Source organism: Nilaparvata lugens, chromosome 3, assembly GCF_014356525.2.
Source record: "Nilaparvata lugens isolate BPH chromosome 3, ASM1435652v1, whole genome shotgun sequence".
In the NCBI taxonomy this organism is placed as follows: Eukaryota; Metazoa; Arthropoda; class Insecta; order Hemiptera; family Delphacidae; genus Nilaparvata; species Nilaparvata lugens.
The window spans coordinates 6,168,314-6,189,591 of record NC_052506.1 but is presented as its reverse complement, the minus strand read 5'-3'; the positions used below and the strand labels follow the sequence as shown (position 1 = coordinate 6,189,591).

The window sequence follows — 21,278 nt, the reverse complement described above, 5'->3', positions numbered from 1 at the left end:
AATCACCTATTGAATTAGGTTTTTGGAAGGTGAGAATATTGATACTATAATGGGCACGCATAATAATACCATGACTGCAAAACAAAATATTGGAACCAATGACCTTTAAGCTGCGATTAGACCAAAGTTATTAACAAAATGTTAATAACTCAATCCTTATAGATTATATTAGATTGAATATAACTTATCATACACATGATGATCATAAATGCGTTTGTCAAGTTCCGTTCAATCTAATATAATCTATAAGGATTGAGTTATTAACATTATGTTAGTAACTTTGATGTAAACCATTGCTTACTTTAGATAATATCTATAGTAGGCTGTGTGTAAACCCAGCTTAAAGATGCATACCTCATTAAGGTCTTTGATTGAAACTATAGACCTTATACAAATACAGTAATAGACTGGCTTCTTCACACATCTGTGTAATCACTTGTCAGCTGATTTATGATGAATAATTCTATAGTCTGATTTTTACTCTAATATTGGCGTATGAAGGAGGCTCCTTTTTCCTTTTATATTATCCTTGAGATGCAAAATTTCCAAAAACCTTGTATATTCGTCGACGCGCAATTTAAAAAGGTACATATCTGTCAAATTTCATGAAAATCTATTACCGCGTTTCACCGTAAATGTGCAACATATAAACATTCGAACATTTAAACATTAAGAGAAATGCCAAACCGTCGACTTTAATCTTAGACCTCACTTTGCTCGGTCAATTATTGCATAAGTTCGTATTAAAAATCAAATCAATTCAAGTGGATAGCATAACCTATAACTTTTATTTATTCATAACTCTACCTTCATTGTATTATCATTCATCCAATTATCATCACCTAGGCTTAAAAGACTTCTAGAAAGTCGACTTTGTAAAATAAGAAATAAATAAAATAAATAAATTATTTTTATCATCATTTTTCTTTTTTTTATTTGTTTTTGTACAATTTTTATTGTTAAGGAGACATATTTGGGGAAACCCGTTGTCTCCATTGTGAATAAATAAATAAATTAATGAAATAATGAACAATTTATTGCTTGCAATAATACGCATGCAATTAATAACTAAAATAACATAGTATTGTCTCTCGAAATTTCTCTGCTTTGAACTTGGGCTGTCCTGTTGCCAGTATGTCTTGAAGGAGATTAGCTTTTGATGTTAGCATTTTTGATACACCAACCTCAACAGCCATTAGCCTTTTTTACACCGATATCTTGTGGGCTCGAATGTTGCACTTCACAGCCAACAATATCATTGTAATTATAGGTGATTCAATCATATCTATTCAATTTTCACTCGAGAATATCAGTCACTCAGCAAACATGGATCGTATTCCTCCTTCAGAAATCCCCAATCTAGTGTATACTTGACAAGGAACACAACTTGCTAACCGATGATATCACTTCCTTTAATTTGATTGATTTAAACGTTTCCTGAGTGCCTACGCCTTCATGGAGATTCACTGCAAACTGACAGCTACTGTTGAATGGGAAGCTGCGTTGTTATTTATCAGAAATGCTGACGGTTTGTCGTGAAGCCGCCCATTATGCAACGCTTATCTCAAACTGCGTTGTTTCGAACTACTTTTGTGAAACTTGTTTTCAGTTGAAGATTATTATCCAAGTCCTTGAATGTTGATAGTGTTTGGGTTAAAGGAATGCACCTTAATCGTAATATGGAGTATGATTGGGTCGGTTGAATAATACGTCTGTGATGATTGGGTTGATTTTTGTTCTCTGCGTTGGTGAGAAGCAGTGATTGAGGACGGTCGTGTTTTTCGGGAGCTGTGGTGATAAGATAGCCTATCGGTTTTACTCTTGCCTGCCAGCTAATTCAGTAGTTACAGAATTGTAGTACTAACCTAAAAACTTTCGTTTCACTAATTTTACTAATTTAATAAATCGATCACAATAGTTATATTCTATTAATAATTCAGTAGAATTTCTCAATTTAATAATCATTTTTAAATAGTTGTAATCTAAATTCTTTCTCGTTGATAAAGTAGCTGAAATAAAAGTACTTTCTCAATTTAATAATCAGTTTCAAATAGTTGTAATCTAAATTCTTTCTCGTTGATAAACTAGCTGAAATAAAAGTACTTTCTCAATTTAATAATTCTTTCTAAATCGTTTTAACCTTGATTTCTTTTTCGTTAAAAATGGTTTGAATAGAGTACCGAGTGATTTCCTGAAGTTGGTTCAATACAGTTAAACTAAATTTCCTAACTCAATAAATCGATTACAATAGATGTAATCCATTCTATTCATATACTATTAAATAATTTACAGTGAACTTTCTCAATTTGATAATTATTCGTGAATTTCTTTCTCGTTAAAAATATCCTAAATAGAAGTCTGTTTCCTGAAATTTGAGTTGAACTTAAATTATTAACGTAAACGTAATTTATTATCTCAAATAACGTAAACCTAATCAAATAGCCTTGAAATAAGAAAATCTAATAATAAATAGGGAATTTTAATTGAGGTCGAGCGAACTCCTGTGCGTATGCTTTCACTGTGTCGAGTCATTAGGAGTGGAATTAGTTGTAGAGTAAAATAGCTCAATTATACAGGCCGAAACGGTTATTCATTGGCGAGCTGCTTTGTAGGTTTTGTAAACATTGCATCTCGCAACAGTCGCTCGTGGCCCGGGACTGGACGGGGCACGACCGATAGAAATTCGTTTCGTTTCTCTTTTTTCGCCTGTTTGATCCTGTCCACTAAATTAATAAAATTAATTTTGCTTTAATGCAGTATTGTCTTCTTCTTCCACTGTTTTGGCGACATACAGCTCTGCTCTCTCATTTGTGTTTCCTTCCCTGTTGAAGAAAATTTTCTTAAAAACAAATAGCATTGCTCACGGAGTCCTTGACAAAACAGGTTAATATATTCATTTGCATTCTTCAGATCATTTTTAAAACTGTTTAATGCGGTTAATATTTAACCACTATAAAGGCAGTCACGCTTGAGGTGAAAATTAGTTATTCAATTCACGTATAATCAAAGCCTGTATTACACCTCAACTAAAATCTTGATGAAGTCTAATCATAAAATAGTTTGAATGTAACTACGAGTATATAGTTGAAATATATTTATTTTTCCAACTTATCGAATTTTACTAAAACGTAGCTTTTGAATTAGTGCATTTCACTTATATCTTAACTTTTATATTATAGCTTTGCGAAGTTATGAAATAGATTAATACGATTAATTAATAGTTTAGATAAATTGATTGGATTAATACGGTTTTTTTTTTTTTTGCTTAGTATTGTAAATGGCATATTGCATGAAGTGACTGTTGGCTGTCTGATAAATAACATTCCGATTAGCATCAGAATTCAAACAGGAATTACAATGAAATTGAAAGAAACCACTACAAGTAGAGGAAATCCTGCAGTTATCTTCGATAACAATAAATTCAGAAAGGATAGGACTTCACCCGATGGTAATATTTTTGGCGATGTCTTAGTAAGACTTGTAGTATTTCATTGAAAACTGACTCTACGTGCTCTCTTTTGTCCAGTTCAAACTTAAAACATAGTCATCCACCGAACGCCATTAATGGCTCGATTGCTGATAATAGTTCATTATCGTTGAATGGAACGGTTAGCTTGGCCCATGATAACGATGCAGCACTTGACGAATCTATCAACCCAACTCACGTCACAGCCGATATCACAGCCATATCAGCTGTTCCCGAAATCTTTGATCGAACCAACTCGTGTAGTACCCCAATAAGTCTAAACTCTCAAGCTAATTCCATCTCGAACGACTTACTAATTGATCCTGACTTAACTGTTGTATCACTAAGAAGAGAAATTACTGACTTGGTTGATAAAATGGCCACCATCGAACAACAGTTGAAGGATGCTATAAAACACAAGCTTGAATCGGACGAAAAATTAACGGAATATAAAAATATTATGGAACAAATGAAAGTGAGCATTGAAGTTTTAGAAGCCGAAAATTCTGCTCTGAATAGTGAGAAAAAATGCATAGAAAACGAGCTTCAGGATCTCAAGTGTTTTTATTCGCCAGGTGTTACAATATCAAATGTTGCATCAAACCCTTCCATTATATCAGTGAAAAACTCCTTCGGCATCCTCAATGACCTCACAACGGAGACTAATAAGACGTGTTATATAAGTCAAATGAAACCAGTAAGAACTCGAAAACGGAAACATAAGAAAAGATTGTTAGTGTTAGCAGATAGTCACGGACGAGATATTGGTTGGGATTTAAATCGCGAATTTGAGAAAGACGGTTTTGAAGTGACCGTAATTGCAAGATCAGGGGCAAATTTTAAAACAGTGACCCATGACATTGACAACTTCACTAAAGATTTTAATTTCGATGACAGGGTGGTCGTACTGGCTGGAACAAATGACATAGTGAGTCACACACAACAGCCCACTGAACTTGATCTTCAACCAATCTTAGAAACGGCAAGGCGTACAAAGGTATCAATTGCGACTGTTCCATACCGATACGACAGACCGCTCATGAACGTAAACGTAGCAAAACTGAATGCATGGCTGTCAGAACGGATCTCAAATATTGATGAGATAGAACTTTTGGAGCTTTCAAATTTTGATATAAGTGACTTTACTCGACACGGTTTGCATTTTAATAAAAGCAGGGGGAAGATAAAACTCAGGAAACTGATCAAAGAGCATATAACAGGCACTTCAACGTCAGAAGGTAGCGGAGAAACGGCGGAAGCTAGAGATATTTCAGCATTGTCCAATAGCGATTTTTTATAGGTTGTGAAGTATTCCATGTAAATTGCCAGGGCCTCTTGAATGCAAAGCTAGATTTAGAAATACTACTTTCTCGTAGAAAATCTAAGATTGACGTCTTATGTCTTACCGAGCATTGGCTTACTGAGAGCGAATTGAACGTATTATCACTCCCTGGCTACAGACTCATTACTCAGTACTGCAGAAAAATTAAAATTCGAGGAGGTTCATGTATTTTTGTAAGCAATGAATCCATCAAAAATGTTAAGATTAGAAAAGATTTAATTGCTCAAGCTGTCGAAAGTAATTTTGAAATCTCCGCTGTAGAATTGAAATTGAAAACGATGTCTCAAAAAATAATATTCTTAAGCGTCTACAGAGCCCCAAATACTGATTTCGATGTATTTATTGAGCTACTCAGGGCTGTTCTTTCCAGAGTCTTAAAAGAGAAAGGGAAATTAATTTGTCTTTGCGGCGATTTTAATGTAGATTTCTGTAAAGAAGACAGAAACAAAAAAGTTTTCAAAAATCTATTATCAACGTTTAAATTGAACAAAGTGACAGATGGCCCAACTCGCATAACAAGAACAACAGCTACTGAAATTGACTATATAATATCTAACTACCCGCCTGCTCTGTGTTCCAGTGAGTTAATTCCCTGTTCCTTCTCCGATCATCATGGAAGTAGTGTCAAGTTTAGTTTAGAGCGATCAAAGTCTAATTCTAATGAAAATATTACATCTAAAAGTGGAAGAAGAAAGATTTTTCGTGTCATTGATCCATCAAATATTGATGCTTTAAACTATGGGCTATCGAAAGAGAATTGGCATAGTGTTTATCATTGTAATAACGTTGAAGATAAGTTTAATAATTTTATGACAATTTATGTTAACCATTGTAATAGTTCGGTTCCGGAGAAGTCAGCAAGCGGTGCAAGAAATAAAGAGCAGCTTTCTTGGATTACAACAGGCATAAGGATATCCAGTGAGAGGATGAAAACTCTGAGCACACTTTTAAAATATCCCTCCTTTAGTGACTCAGCGACCTATATCACCACAACAACAGGACTTAGATGTGTTAGCTTAGAAACTTATTTCAAAATTTACAGAAACATATACAGAAAAGTTTTGAAAGCAGCTAAGAAAATGGCCGCCACTGCCTTCATAAATAAATCCTCAAATCAAGCTAGAGCCATCTGGAAATTAGTAAAATTCGAGTCGTCAAAGAACAATAATTCAACTTCAGAGACTTGCATTGCTGATGAAACAGGAAATATCAAAACCGGAAGAGAAGCTGCCAATATCCTGAATAATTATTTCATAAACACACCACTTAAAATTCAGAATGCACACTTAGAAAAGAATGGCATGGATGATTTTCTATCAGTATTTGAAATTGCCGGTAACCAAAGAAATACAAAGTTTACAGATTTCGATACATTGAGCTGTGAAGAACTTAGAGGAATAATCAAATCACTAAAAAACAAGAAATCCTACGACTGTTACAACTTATCAAATTACTTAGTTAAAAAATCAGCAGAACATATCCTCAAGCCACTAACATTTATATTCAATAGCTCCATGAAAGCGGGTTACGTACCATCTAAACTGAAATTATCGAAAATAATTCCTGTTTACAAAAAAGGCAATCAAGAGCTTCCTGAAAACCATAGACCTATCGCTAATACTCCTATATTTCTAAAAATCTTTGAATATGCCGTGCTAAGACGATTAAGAAAATACTTCAAACAAATAGACTTACTGTCCTCTAACCAATTTGGATTCCGGCCAGGCTACTCCACAAATGATGCTCTCTTCTCTTTTGTAGATGAGGCATTATCATCTGTTGATAAAAAATCCAAAGTGAATGGTTTGATAGCCGATCTCTCAAAGGCGTTCGACCTTATCAATGTAGAGATCATGTTAAAAAAGCTGCAATTGTATGGATTCGATGGCGCCGTGTTCGGATGGTTTTTTTCCTACCTCAACGAGAGGTATCAGCAGGTAGTCATTGACTCTCATACCCATGAGTACCATTCAGAATGGATGAAGACGAGAAGCGGGGTTCCCCAGGGGTCAGTACTGGGTCCCCTGCTTTTTATTATATATATTAATGACTTGCCATCATACCTTGAACCAGCTAAAAGTGTATTATATGCTGACGATGTGAGTATTCTACTGAAAAGCAGCAGTCAGTCCAATGTGGAATTGGAGAGTAAGACTGCCCTTATTAATTTAGAAAAATGGCTATCTGCTAACATGTTGTTGTTAAATACCAACAAAACTAAAGAAATTCCATTCCGAACTACCAGAGAAAATAATTTAAGTATCAGAGACTATAAAATAGAATCCGTGAACGATATAAAAGTTCTTGGAGTGGTGATTGACTCTGACCTTTCTTGGAGACCTCACCAAGAATACCTCAAAAACAAACTGAACTCAGCAATTTTCGTACTGAGAAATTTGAAAGCTATATTGGACTCCAGGGCTCTTAGAAGTGTTTATTTCGCACTGTTTCACTCACACCTGACCTACGGCATCATTTTTTGGGGAAATTCAAGCTGCGTAGTTGAGGTGTTCAGAATGCAGAAGTGGGCATTGAGAGTGATGATGGGAGAATCAATTCGAACAAGTTGTCGCCCCCTTTTCAAAAAACTTCAAATTCTCCCATTCCCAAGCCTATATATTTTCGAAACAATCTGCTTCATTAAGAAAAATATACATGAATTTAATACAGTCGGTACTTAGCCTCCTCAACTAAGCCTCTCCAAAAGTTCGGTCACCCGCGTCCTCCTTTTTAGACACATCCTCCTCATATCTTTCCGGACCTGGTCTTCTATTAAGTAATTAATTTGATTATTTTAAATTCTATAAATATATTTAGCTTCTAAAATGTATGAATTCAGGGACACTTATATTTATTTATAAAATAGAATTTTAGTACCTTTTTGTGAAATTAATAAAATAATAGAATAAAAATACAAATTATAACAACTAGTTTCAGTAATCCACACCATCTTCCGGTTTAAAAAAGTAAATTTTAATAATTTTAAGTTATAATTAGCATTCTTAAAGCTCGGTTCACACCAAAGCTGTTAAAAAAATGTTAATAACTTAATCCTTATAGATTCTATCAGATTGAATGGAACAAGACAAACACATATTATGTTCATCATGTGTATGATAAGCTATGTTCAATCTAATAGAATCTAAAAGGATTAAGTTATTAACATTTTGTTAATAACTTTGGTGTAAGCGCAGCTGATGGCTGTTCGGTACACTTTTTTCTATTATTTAAATTGAATAATCTTTTTCAATATAATTGTTAAGATCATTATAAGAGTGAGAAAAGTAGCAATTGACATTTTTAAGTGGTCTAATTAGCGAGTTATGGGTCATTGAAGTGCTAACTTTCCAGATTCCGTTTTCTTTCCAGATCGTAAACGGTTTCGACTATAATATTAGAACTTCTCTCAAAAATTAAAAAAATGTATCCAAACTAAAACATTTTATTCCCCATATCGTTCATAAATAAAAAAGTAACATTTTTTGTAAATTTTATAACTTTTTTATTTAGGCATTAATCGCGATAAAACACATATTAGAACAAAGCCTATGATATACTGAATGTATTAAAAAAAACTCCAGTGGAAAATTGGAAACCGTTTATGATCTGGAAAGAAAACTGAGTTTAGCACTTCAACAACCCATAACTCGCTTATTAGACCACTCAACAATTTCAATTGCCACTTTTTCTCACTCTTATAATGACTTAACAATTATATTGAAAAATATTTTTTCAATTTAAAAAATAAAAAGGTGTACCAAACAGCATTAATCTATTATTTTATTCATTTCAAAAAGGTAATAAAGGATACTATAATATTCTACTTCATAAGAAAATGAATATTTTATATTTTGAATACCTATAAATTTAATATTATTGTGGAATTCAACATAAACTTTACATATTTAGGTAAAATATTCAAATATTTTCATTTAGGTTATATAATTCTACAAAAAAATGGTTACAAAATCCTAGTTACAGTGTTTTTTTTTAATTGCGATATTATAATATGATAGCCAAGCATTGATGATATACGAATTTTTAGGTAATTTGCATTTTCAATTATAATTTGTCCAATTTCATAAATGAGCAATAAATACAATATTTGTAAACATGAAGTTTTCTATTCTAGAATTCCCACTTAGCTATGAATAACTGATCATCATATAACAAAATAACCAAGCTGGGTTTACACCAAAGTTATTAACAAAATGTTAATAACTTAATCCTTATAGATTCTATTAGATTGAACGGAACTTAACAAACACATATGTTCATCATGTGTATGATACGTTATGTTCAATCTGGTAGAATCTATAAGGATTAAGTTATTAACATTTTGTTAATAACTTTGGTGTAAACGCAGCTTGTAAACGCAGCTTAAATTCACTATAAATCCATATTATTTGTAATAGTTTAGATTGCGAATTTGTTATTCAATATCTGTGTTTTAGTCATTCAAATCAATTAATGGATTATTAAAAAAATGAATCGATAATAATCTAAATTTCTAAACCCTCAAAGAAAATCAAACAGTAAAATCAGCTAATCTGACTAGAATTTACTGAAGTTTCGTTTCTCCCACATTTCTTGATAAGCTACATGGATCGACATGACGAATTCATATTCTGTTGCTAAATGACAGATAGAAAGAAAGTCATTATGAGTTGTTTATAATTGAATCAATAAATGAATATTAATAATAAGAAAACAAAGATATTGTCAAATTTCACTAACAATATCCTTGTTTTCTTATTATGGAGAGATTTCACAACATCACCATCAATTCTACTAATTTTATTAAATGAATATTATTTGGTTCAGCCTACTTTTGTGCTGTGATCCTCGGTTGTCATTTTGAATCTATTGTAGCAACTACTGCATGTCAAGTTGACGAATTTGTAACCAATGCATTGACAATTTCATATTACAGTGTTGTTTGAAATATTGCTACAAGCTATCTGTGAAGCAAGCACGGGTTGAAACACGTGTTCCATCATTTTTGATGTATCAAACTTTTATAAATTTCAAAATTAAAAGTGTAATCGAGCCTGTATTTTCCTGTTTGATGTGTTTTTCGCAGCCATTATTCTGCACAGATAATGGTAAATTACCAGTAGATTGCTAATATTATAGCTAAAACTGCGTTAAAGCTCTCTGCGATGATAAGACTTTTCCTTCAAGTGTTGTTCCTCTCTTTATCAGTATCGTTTAACGATTCTTTCTGCTGTTGTCTTACTTCAGCATTATTATTATTAATATTAATATATTTCCTCTTTGTTATTATCAATGTATTCTATTATTGTCCGCTTATTGGATTTTTTATCTTTCAAATAATATCTCTTCAGTGAAAATTTTATTTGTGCTACTAATTCTAATAAAAATTGTAAGTTTATCAGGTGAACTATTTCCTCTGTAATCTGAAGGTTCAGTCGGATTCAGCTTATCCTTTGGAGTGGATGAATACTAAACTCACTAATCTTGGAATTGAAATATATTCTTCAAAAAATCATACATTACAAATTTGAAATGCACTTGTCTAAGTTCAACAAAAGTACATAATCATCTCAAACTAGAATAATAATAACACAGAAAAGAATTTAATTAGTCATAAAAATATGAAATACAGTAAACTGAATTCTTTAGGCACCACCAGCAAAATAATAAATCTTTTCCGCCGGTGGGAGGGAAATTGTGGATTGGATAATTATTGTAAAATATTTTATATAATTTAAAATATTTTCTCATGGATCGAATATGTAAAAATTAGTAATCCTATACTACTAATCGAGCAACTTCTGTTTTTATGTTTAGATGTTTGGATGTTTAGGTGTTTGTATTTCACCGGATCTCGAAAACGGCTCTAACGATTCTCACTAAATTCAGAACATAGTTTGTTGGTTTATAATATAATGATTCGATTGCACTAGGTCTCATCCCTGTGAAAACTCGCTGAAGGACATTAAAAGGATAATTATTATTCATCCTTGGGAAAACAGCTGATAATAATTATTTCGTCGGCTGTTGGTGATGGAAGTGAGTGAGCGAGTTCATGTGTGTGGGACTGTATCAAAATTATGAATCAGCTGTTGAACTTTTGTAATCATTCAATCAGGTACTTAGTGCCGGTTGCAAAGAAGTCGGGTTATTTTTAATCCTGATTAATTCAAGTAGATCCATCTTTTTCAAATGGTCTTCTCTGATTTGGTTCACGTGAAGTTAATCAGGATTAAAATTTAACCGGATTTTGTGCAACTGGGCACATACTTTCTGTATGAATGTTATTATAATTTCTTCCGTTATACATTTTTTATGCTTTTGTACCCCAGAGCTAAGTTAGGTCCCCGATATTGTTAGTTAAACAGATATTGCTGATTCCAAAAATCATTTTTTCATAAATAAACTTTGAATGATAATTTCTTATTTTACTTGAAGTTGTGTTAGGTTTTTTCAGTATCCTTAATTAGATGACTGTTTTTTCTATTGCTCTAATTCGGTTTGTGTGAAATTGCAAAAAAACTTTTTTTTTTTATTTTAGTTACCAAAATCAAATGACTGTCTCGTTCATATTATAATGTACAATAACAATAGTGTAGAACTTCAATCACAGCTGTTAAGCTACTGAAGTTTTTTTCTTTTTTTCCATCATGGTACTGTTTCTTTATAATGATTGCATTGTAAAAATATTTGTAAAATATGTCAGTGTTGTGAATAAAATATCAATTTCAATCTCAATTTCATTCACATATTATTGAATCTTTGTAATTTACTTGATTATTCAAGAAATATATCAAATGCTTATTTATATATTATTGAATATTGATAATTGTCTTGATTTTTTAAAAATATATCTTGAAAATCTTATTCAAGTTTCCGTTTTGTCCGGGGCTCCGTAGTCCGGATGTCCTCTGCTGTCCAGACAGCTTTCGATGTCAACGACATCGGATATGTTAATCAGCTATTAATTTCTGCACTTAATGAATGCATGAGTTGAAACTTGAATCAGAGGAGATATCCCTCTTGCCACAACGGATGCTAGGTCGGAAACAGCTGATCTTGCATGCGAAGTGTGTACCTACACTGGTAGACATGTCAATATCCACGTTTCCCTTTGACGTGAATGCTTAGAATTTTTCAAGTTTCCAGCACTGAAGTCCTAGATTATTCTGTAAATGAGGCATAACATCTATTAGTTTTTGCATCAAACGACTGACTTTAGATTTGAGACGATTTAACTATAGCTATCTTAATATGTACTCCCACTCCGATTTTACTATAGTCATCTTAATCTATACTTCGTACAAAATTACTTCAGACTTGGAGGAATTTACGGCGCAGAGAAATAGATTAGATTAGATTAGATCAGATTTCTTTATTCATTATGTTTATCATCATAGTTAAGATGTATACTGAAATATCGGGGACCGATCTTCGCTCTAGAGTACAAAAGCATAAAAAAATTATAACGGAAGAAGAAATTATAATAACATTCATACAGAAAATGTTCTATCTAATCACAGTAAATGGAGATTGATTCCCAGAAGAATTCAAAAATTTCCCTCACAAAGGCCCGGTTACACAAAAGCCGGTTAAATTTTAATCCTGATTAATTTCACGTGAACCAAATCAGAGAAGACCTTTTCAAAAAGATGGATCTACCGGAATTAATCAGGATTAAAAATAACCCGGTTTTTTGCAACCGGCACTAAGTACCTGATTAAATTATTACAAAAGTTCAACAGCTGAGTCATAATTTTGACACAGTCCCACTGTCCTACACACATGAACTCGCTCACTCACTTCCATCACCAACAGACGACGAAATAATTATTATCAGCTGTTTTTCCGAGGATGAATAATAATTATCCTTTTAATGTCCTTCAGCGAGTTTTCACAGGGATGAGACCTAGTGCAATCGAATAATTATATTATAAACCTACTACTGAATTTCGTGAGAATCGTTAGAGCCGTTTTCGAGATCCGGTGAAATACAAACATAGGAACATATAAACATATAAACAGAAATTGCTCGTTTAATAGTATAGGATATGCAATACTGATGTATTGACATGCTTATTTTTTCCAAGGAAATTTCTGAGTTGTTTTTACTTCTAGGTTGTAAAACACTCTTGTTTCTCATTCCAATATTTTGATGTTTTTGAATTAATATTGAATATGAAACTGGAGGTTTCTTTTTTCTATAAACTTGGTGAATTATTTTTATCAATGTTAACTATGTCGGTTTCATTCTAATGTAGCCAACTGTATTTTGTTCAATTAGCCAATGATAATATTAGCCAATGATTAACATGCTTATTCAAATCGAAAAATTATTGGTTGTTTTCACTTATAGGTTGTAAAACACTCATGTTTTTTCTTTCCAATATTGTGACTTTTTTGACCTAATGAATATGGCACTGGCGATCTTTTTTACAAAACACTTGGTGATTTTTTATCAATATTACGATGTCGATCCAGGTTTTGTTCTAATGTAGCCTACTGTAATATTCTTTAATTAGCAAAGGATATTATTGTAAATAATAATTGATTATTTTGACTGTAGAGTTAGTTGGATTGTATTGGCACGTGTGTCCTTAGAGTGTAGTGGCCTGTTTTCGGTGGACTGTGTGTGGGGGGGCCACAACCTCCACACGTCGCCTACTGACCACTCTTTTTCTTGTTCTTCATGTTCTTCACCTCATTTCTATTAGTTTGTTGTCTTCTCCTCTTTTTTTGTATTCTTTCTCAACCTTTCCCACCTTCTTTTTTTCTGTTTAGCCTCCTTATTCTTCGTACTGTATTGTTTCTTATTTTTTCGTTATATTGCTATTTTACTCCCTTCTTCTTGTTCTCGTCCTCTTTATTCATTATCCAATTTCAATTCCAATATCGGGACACCGAGCTTCGCTCGTTATTTATTTACTGACTTTTGATAAACCGAACACAATTCTTTAAAATGATTGGGGAAGTACTAACAGGCACAGCCCAAAACTGTTTCTTCCCGAATTTTGATTTATACACTATAAATAGTCCAGAGAGTAGGTTATGTTCCATACACTTGAATTCAGGTTCAATTTTCTGTTCAAACATTTGAAAACAAAAAAATTATAATTTAGATTATATACAAACCAAATTGAATAACAAAATAACACTCACTAATCACTTGAAATTGTCAAATAATGATCAACTTTGAAAACTATGATATACTCTAGTTTAGGAGGATTATCATGTCATGTCAACAAATCAGATTATTTTGATCAAATCGATTAAATTATCTAGCAAGATAAAATTTCTCGCTGATTGATTATGATTACACAGCTGGAAATAATTCTGTCTCACTCCCACACAGGCACACGCATCGTCTGTTATCGAGAGAGGACGAAATTATCATCTGTTTTCCAAGGATGAATTATACTTTTAATGTCGTTCAGCGAGTTTTCCCAAGGATGAGACCTAGTGCAATCGAATCTTTATATCATAAACCCACTATGTTCCAAATCTCGTGAAAATCGTTAGAGCCATTTTCGAGATCCGTTGAACATAAATAACCAGATACAAAAATAACCATATATATAAATACAGAAATTGCTCGCTTAATATGATAGGATTTATTGATAAACAAAACACAATTCTCTTAAATGACTATGTTCATATTTCAGAGCTGGCTAAATGTCATCTTATAAATTTCGGAAATGCGATATTATGATTTTTCACATACTCACTTGCTCACTCACTTTTCTAATATCCACAGCTGTTTCAGCCAAGGATGAATTATCCTTTCAATGTTTCAGCCAAGGATGAGACCTAGTGCAATCGAATCTTTATATCATAAACCTACTATTTTCCAAATTTCGTGAAAATCGTTAGAACCGTTTTCGAGATCCGTTAAACATAAATAACCAGATATAAAAATGTCCGGTTATAATAATAACCAGTTATATAAATACAGAAATTGCTCGCTTAATATAATAGGATTTATTAATAAACAAAACACAATTCTCTAAAATGATTATGTTCATATTTCACAGCTGGCTATATGTCATCTTATGAATTTCGGGGATGCCATATTTTGATTTTTCACATACTCACACACGTTTTTACTATCCACAGCTGTTTCAGCCAAGGATGAATTATCCTTTTAATGTCATTCAACGAGTTTTCCCAAGGATGAGACCTAGTGCAATCGAATCTTTATATCATAAACTCACTATGTTCCAAATTTCGTGAAAATCGTTAGAGCCGTTTTCGAGATCCGTTAAACATAAATAACCAGATATATAAATACAGAAATTGTTCGCTTAATATGATAGGATTTATTGATAAACAAAACACAATTCTCTAAAATGATCATGTTCATATTTCACATATATGCCATTTCATATTTCACATATCTTTATATCATAAACCTACTATGCTCCAAATTTCGTGAAAATCGTTAGAGCCGTTTTCGAGATCCGTCAAACATAAATAACCAGATATATAAATACAGAAATTGCTTGCTTAATATAATAGGATATTGTTAGTTAACAACTTACAATATTGTTATAACAACTTAGTTCAGTTGTTATATTGTCCTAGTCTTCAGTTAAAAACTGGAGTCGTCAGTGTTGTGCTCAAAGTCGCTCATTACAATAAACCTTCTTCTTCTCCTCCTCCTCCTCTCCTCCTCCTCCTCTCCTCCTCCTCCTCCTCTCCTCCTCCTCCTCCGCCACTTCCACATCCTCTTCTCCTCCTTCTCCAACTTTTTCTCCTCCTCCTTCTTCTCCATCTTTTTCTCCTCCTCCTTCTCCATATTTTTCTCCTCCTTCTCCACCAGCACCTCCTTTTTGTCTTATCTTCTTCATAATATTTTTCTCATTCACTCTTTGCCCCATTAATTCTTCACTCATCCGATTGTATATCCTGGTATTGTCGTAGTCTTCAGTTGGTAAAGTAGAGTCGTCTGTACGGTGCTCAAAGACACTCATTACAATAAACCTTCTTCTCCTCCTCTTCATCCTTCTCCTCCTTCTCTCTCTCACTCTCTTTCTCCTCCACGTCTCCATTGTTGTCTTCCTGGTCTCTGTTTGGTTTCCTTGAGTGTGGCGTTGGCTGGCTAATGTCTCTCCTATTGTAATAAATGTGTCTCCTCATTACAAATTCTCCGATTCTTTTCCTCACTACAGTCTTCCGGACTGCCATATTTCCAGGTTCCTTATTGTTTGCCATTCCAATCCAATCATCTTGTTATTCCATTCTTCGTATTGGTCAGGGGCCAGTTAGATTATTTTTAAACTCCTAGCGTCAAGGGAATGGAAAGCATTAATGTTATATATGAGGAATGCGGACAGTTTAAAATAAATAGTTGAGTGGTTCGTAAATGAATACCAATCTATGGTTGCTGAGTACTACCATAGAGAAACAATAGCGTAAGTAGATATCCCATGGTATAGGACATTTATGTCGCAACTTTTACTGTTATCCCAAGCCGATAGTTCACGTAGTTTTTTTCCATGCAGCTGTGTGACGCTGGTAGTCTCTCAAATTGTGCCGTTCATACACTCTCACCCCAACAAAACACTAAAAACTGACAATAATCGACAGTAATCGGCTTGAGATAACAGCAAAAGTTGCGACATAAATTCCCTATACCATGGGATATCTACTTACGCTATTATTTCTCTATGGTACTACCATACAGAAATGATAGCACAAGAAAATGGTATAAGGCGCTCATGTTCCAATTTTCAATGTTAGAGTACTAGCTTTTAGTAGAGTGTGATAGCACCGTTGGATAGTACCATAGAGAAACAATAGCGTAAGTAGATATCCCATGGTATAGGTAATTTATGTCGCAACTTTTACTGTTATCTCAAGCCGATTACTGTCGACTATTGTCAATTTCTACTGTTCTATTGGGGTGTAAGTCTATGAACGGCACAATTTGAGAGACTACCAGCGTCACACAGCTGCATAGGAAAGAACTATGGAACTATCGGCTTGGGATAACAGTAAAACTGGCGACATAAACGCCTTATACCATGGGATATCTACTTACGCTATTGTTTCTCTATGATAGTACTCTACCCGTTGCCTTCCCCCACCACCGCTTCTCACTCTACTCTACCACTACTATGCTAATGAAAACAGTCTCGAGCTAGTAGAGTCGTGCCGTAGGCTATCAAGTATAAGAAGTATTGTTATCTATTAGAAAGTATTAATTTACTAAAGTGTTAATAAGTGTTTAAGTGTTAATTTATTAAAAAGTATTGACATTTGAAGATCATTAAAGGTTAGTTCTGTTCACTAGACAACACACTTTACCTACTATTCTCAATTGTAGTGAGAACAGTTACTCGACCAAGTAAGTAGAGTAGAGTTAGCTCGGTAGAGGAGTTAGTATGCCAGTTACTCGACCAAGTAAGTAGAGTAGAGCTAGTTAGGTAGAGTTAGTATGCTGGTTACTCGACCACTAACTCTACTAGTGTAAACCAAGCTTATGAGAGACTACCAGCGTCACATAGCTTCACGAAAAATAACTACTAGGACTATCATCATCTTTTAAGGTTGTGCAAAGGCTAAAAATAAACTTTCTACTGGTGATATTTTTCAAAGTTTTTCGAGATTTATATCATCAAGCTATAAAAATGGAAAAGTTTTCTCAGGAAAACATTTTTTCCCCGATCATTACTTTTTGAGATATGAGCGCCTAAAGTTTAAATTTATGGGACAGAACAATTCAAATTCAGTAAGAGTTCAATTCATGAGATTTAGAGGATAAATTCTTCACGGTATTGTTGATTGAATAAAACAAAAATCTTTTGAAAAAATCAATTTCTGAGACCAGAAATCAATTACCCAAAAGTGACTCAACTAAAAGTAATTTTTGGTCATTTCTAGTAAATTAAAAAACTTTCTCAAAAATTGATTTAAATTTTTTTTTGTTTTATTTTATCAAAATTACCATGAAGAATTTATCCTCTAAATCTCATGCATTTATCTCTTACCGAATTTCTAATGTTCTGTCCCAACAATTTAAACTTTAGGCGCTCATATCTCGAATTAGTGATGATCACTATAGTGTACTATCCTCTGTTGTACATATTCCTGGATATAATGACTTCAAATTGGAGTTATTCAGTAGTTTATACCAAAGAGTAAAAGAGAGGCATAAGTTTTATTATATCTTATGGTAGAGAGATATTTATTATCTTATTTTGGTAGATATTTTTTTTTTTTGTAGAGAATTAGGGGGAAGGATATTTTGAATATTCTTTCCAAAGAATGGACATTGATATGTCCAAAGCTCCGCCAATTTATGTAGATGCATAACAATATTATCTGTAGCTATTACCAATTGCTTTTTCACATAATATGCAGTTCAAAAATCATTTTCTTAGTCTATATTATGTAAATTCATCTATAATTTTGCTGTATTGTAAGCTATTGTATATGAGTAGTGTAAAAGCCAGTATATATTGTAATCTACATAAATAAAGTACTCAATCAATCAATCAATGCTCACTTATGCTCAGATATGATATCTTCTGTATGATTCTGATTATATTTTCTGAAAATTCTCTGTGTCATTATTCTTAATTCATTTATACAATAAGTACATTATCAAAATGATATGGAGAGGGAAAATAAGGTAACCTTGTGCTATTCCTTTCCCTAATTTAGATAAAGTAACACATATTTTGAAATAAGTTAATTCTTGTAGTTCTTCAATTCACAAAATGTTCAGTCAATTTTGAGTGTTAACCTTGTTTAAATGTTGTCTGTTTTGATTGTAACTCATTCCAAAATTAATTAATAATATCGGGGCACCGAGCTTCGCTCGTTATTTATTTACTGATAAACAGCACACAATTCTTCAAAATAATTGGGGAAGGACAAACAGGCACAGCCCAAAACTGTTTCTTCCCCGAAATTTGATTTATATACTATAAATTGTCCAAAAAGTATGTTATGTTTCATACACTTGAATTCAGGTCCAATTTTCAGTCAAAACATTTAAAAACATAAAAGTTCTAATTTAGATTGTTTACAAACCAAATTGAATAACAAAATAACACTCACTAATCTGTAAAAAACTGTAGAATAATGTTTAACTTATGATATACTCTAATTGTAGAGTATACTGTAAACCATGTCATGTCAACAAATCAGATTATTTTGATAAAATTTCTAGATAATATTTCTCGCGAGATAAGCTGATTGAATGATTGCACAGCTGATCTCCCACACAGGCACACGCATCTTCTGTTATCGACTGACGACGAAATTATCATCTGTACTTCCAAGGATGAATTATCCTTTTAATGTCCTTCAGCGAGTTTTCCCAGGGATGAGACATAGTGCAGTTGAGTTTTTATATCATAAACCTACTATGTTCCAAATTTCGTGAAAATAGTGGAGCCGTTTTCGAGATCCGTTGAACATAAATAACCAGATATAAAAATATAAACAGACATACAGAAATTGCTCCCTTAATATAATAGAGTTATATTATTCTAAAAATGTTTCTCCAGATCGTTCAACTAAATAATGGGTTAAACCACAGATTCAAGTCTAAACTCATCAAGGTTGTTCAATTTGAGTTTCGAGTTAGTGTTGGCAACTCTACAAATTCCGAAACAGATACTTGAAACCTGAAGGTCGCCACTGATACCTTTGTTTGATATGCAGAAAGGAGACACATGATATGACAGCACTAAACGTGTTGCATTACTCATCTCCCAGTTCTCTGGAAAAATAGTCATGTAATACAGGAAGCGGTCATCAGTTCTGGTAGTCGGTAGTTTGCTTTTTGTGATGATACGAATCCTAATGACTTAAATTCTACGTGACATATTCCATCAACTTAATTTTGATTGTAATATACGCAGGGAGAAACTATAAAAGGAGAGGAAATTGATTGATTGGGTACTTTATTTATGTAGATTACAATATATACTGGCTTATACACTAATATACAATAGTTTACAATACAGCAAAATTATAGATGAATTTACATAATATAGACTAAGAAAATAATTATTGAACTGTAATGATATGAAAAGCAATTTGTAATATAATAACTATAGATAATTATATTGTTATGCATCTACATAAATTGGCGGAGCTTTGGACATATCAATGTCCATTCTTCGGAAAGAATATTACAAATATCCTCCCCACTAACTCTCTACCAAAACGTTAATTTCATTAATTAAACTAAGGATCTATTTATTAATGGAAATATTGTAAAAGTTCTAATTAATATGAATATTTAAGAGAAAAAAAACAGAAAATTGATAAAGTAAAATAATTATATAGGTAGATAAGATCAAATTATTGATTAATAAAATGAAGTAGGCTGAAAGTAGATCAGGGTTATCAACTTTCAGTAATATAATATACAGCAGTAGTATGCAGTGGATAATTAAAATAACATGAGTTTATATCATATTATATATACAATTCATTCTATAACAGGTTTAAAGGTTTATATTGGTGGGATGGGTGAGGGATGGTTGTCATGTGATCGTTCTAGGGCCGGACAGTTTCAGTCATTTGTCCCAAAAGTTGTTTTTTTAAAGTCAGGATGAAGCTTGCTCGGCTCTCGATGGATCTGATAGAAACAGGAAGTGCATTCCATGCACGACAGGCACTGACTAAGAAGGATTTTGTGAAAATAGTAGTTCAATGATTGGGTATCCTTAAAGTACTTTCTCCGGTTCTAGTATGTGAAGCATCTATCCTCCTACCTTCAGAGACAAATTTGAAATCATCTTTGAAATAGTTGGGATCACCGTATTTCAAGACATCTCTAACAAGCTTGACTATTTGAAAAAGCCTTTGATCTGGAAGCTTTAATGTTGAACTAGCAATGAGGGCTGGGGTGATATGATCATGGCGTTGGAGAAAGTAGACGAAACGTAGACACTCGCTTTCCGGGAAGGTGGATAGGAAGAGCTCGCCCAATTGCTTGGCCACCACGGAGCCCGGACTAAACTCCTGGACTTTTTCTTTTGGGGAATCATAAAAAATGTTATGCACAGTGGAAAAATCTGAGACATAAACCATTCACGGGAAAGAATCGTCACGGAGGTTGGTACAGTTGATTGGGACACCTGATATGTTGGTGAATACATGGCGAGAACTTGAATATCGTCTCGACGTGTGCAGGGCAACAAATGGATCCCATGTTGAAGTGTACTGATGTTGAACAAAACTTGAAGATTCTCTTTTTCATTTTATGTCCTTGTTGATGTAGTTTTTCATTAATTCATACCTAAAACTAGGAAGTTCTTTTTCAAACAAAACTTGAAGATTCTCTTTTTCATTTTATGTCCTTGTTGATGTAGTTTTTCATTAATTCATACCTAAAACTAGGAAGTTCTTTTTCAAACACTCAGTGTATTTTAAATTCTGTTATGCCAATGCTTTTTTTTGATAGGTCGAAAACATCACAATAATTATGGAAAGAAATATGAAATATTATTT

General features: G+C 33.0%; 1 protein-coding gene across 1 annotated transcript in view; it reads left to right on the top strand.

The window, feature by feature from the left end:
• Positions 1 to 21,278, top strand: part of LOC111045887 (tyrosine-protein phosphatase corkscrew) — a 159,987-nt gene that overhangs the window by 23,266 nt on the left and 115,443 nt on the right. The gene's annotated exons all lie outside the window — the stretch shown is intronic.